This window comes from Chenopodium quinoa, unplaced genomic scaffold, assembly GCF_001683475.1.
Source record: "Chenopodium quinoa cultivar QQ74 unplaced genomic scaffold, ASM168347v1, whole genome shotgun sequence".
NCBI classification, from domain to species: domain Eukaryota; kingdom Viridiplantae; phylum Streptophyta; class Magnoliopsida; order Caryophyllales; family Amaranthaceae; genus Chenopodium; species Chenopodium quinoa.
Genome location: NW_018742393.1, coordinates 146,762 through 148,733, shown reverse-complemented (window position 1 = coordinate 148,733; position 1,972 = coordinate 146,762). Strand labels below are relative to the sequence as shown.

Sequence of the window (1,972 nt, the reverse complement as noted above, 5' to 3'; positions counted from 1 at the left end):
CCTCGTTCATCTTCTCATATTCAATGCTCCACTTCATAGTGATACAACATTCTAGCTTATTGATTGGTTCATAGACTTTCTCAAGAAAAAAATGGTCAAAGGAGTGGTTCATAGTGATACAACATTCTAGCTTAGAGAGAGCATCTCTTATCTTAATTTGAGCCCCCCCGACATATCTATTTAAACCCCAACACACAACATATTTCATTCATATGTCAGTTAAAGAAATAAACAAATAAATAAAAAATATTTAAAAAAAAAACCTTATTTAAATCAAGAGTAATACTATTTTCAAGAGATAGAAAGAGAGAAAAATGGCTCAGCTTCAAAGGGTTGAAGGCCAAGCTGAGCTCAAATGTGATGCTAACAAGTTTTTTTGAAATTTGGGGTCAGAACCCGTCCCTTGTATCTAAAATGTGCCCTATTAAATTTCCAAAAGTTGAGCTTAATGAAGGGGAGTGTTGGGATAGAGTTGGTTCTGTCATCACTTGGAGCTATGTCATTGGTAAGAATATTTTACACTTATTGTGATAATATTTAGGATATGTTAAGTTCAACTTATTTGAGCAAAAAATTTCTTACGAGTAAAATATTTTTAAAATTATCATATTGAATCAAATCATTATGGAGTACTTCTTATTAGTATTTGTTAACATGTTAAATACCTTTATTTGCGTGGTAAAAAAAACAATTATGAGAAGGACCATATCGCATTTGTTATTATTATATATTATGACGCGAACAGATAATGATGCACAATTATTTTTAACAATGCCTCAACAGATGAAATCGGGGAACATGCATTCGTCAAGACTAGAGTTGAAGAATGTGACAAAGAAAACAAGCTTGTACGCTACAACTATCTTGGTGGACATATGTGGAGTACTACTACAAGACATTAAAGTCGAAGATTCAAGCAACTCCAAAGGATGAAGGTTGCACTGTAAAGTGGATTCTTGAGTATGAGAAGATGAATGAGAATGCACCTGAAGCAGATATTTACGTCGATTATCTTCTTGGCGTTGCTAAAGATCTCGATGCTTGTCTTTGCAGTGTTTGATCAATGGCATGCCAATGTACATGCCATTTATCTTGTCATGAATTGCTACTTTGCTAGATCATCATTTGTACATGCATGCATGGTATATTACTAACTTAAATTATCTACTTGTACTATTGCTACAAATTAAATGTTGCAGCTAATGGTGTTTGTTTGCTGTAACCTTTAAAATATTAAGGGTTATTATGCATATCATGTCACATGCATGGATGTATGTTTTGGACTTTTGGTAGCTTTTATAAATAAAGAAACTCTCTTTTAAGTGTTAAAACATTGATTAGTGTTATATATAAGATCGAATACGTCTTATATGTTCATGTACGTATGTATCTAGTGGCGGATGCACAATTTTTTTTAAGTGGGATCGTCCCATGACCCCACATGAGCATGAAAAAATAATCCTATAAAAATAATCTTTTTTTCTATAAAAATAAAATAAAAAATAAAGCAAGAATCTCAAATAAATAACATTGCATACATCATATCATATAATTCCAAGGTTTTATTCCAAGTTTCCAACACGAAGAATATGATCCAGTTGTTCTTTGGTCCTGTTTAGATATTATATAAGGCAGGAGTACGTGTATATTATATGATCTAAAAGCAAACACTATTGATGCCCTTCTCAACAAATCAGAATTTCTCCTTTTAAAAGAAATAATGGAAAATGAATCTTCAATAAATTCAAAGGAGTGGTTCAATTCAAAGTGCTCTGATGGAATATTAACCTTGGATAAGGTTGGTGATGTATGTAATTGGACTTATCTTTATGTAATTGGACTTATCTTATAAGACCTTCGACCAATATAAAAGTAACTCCGAAGGCCGAGGGCGAGTACTCCATTATGAAGTTAAGCTATGAATCTGAGAAGCTGAATGAAGGTGCTCCTGAACCAATTATGCACAAGGATT

The 1,972-nt window shown here is 32.6% G+C and overlaps 1 long non-coding RNA gene across 1 annotated transcript; it reads left to right on the top strand.

Annotated features, from left to right (window-relative positions):
• Positions 1 to 32: 32 nt before the first annotated feature.
• Positions 33 to 1,331, top strand: LOC110702067. Its single transcript, XR_002507439.1, has 2 exons — positions 33 to 505; positions 784 to 1,331. It is a non-coding gene; the product is annotated as an uncharacterized LOC110702067 (long non-coding RNA).
• The last annotated feature ends 641 nt before the right edge of the window (positions 1,332 to 1,972 follow it).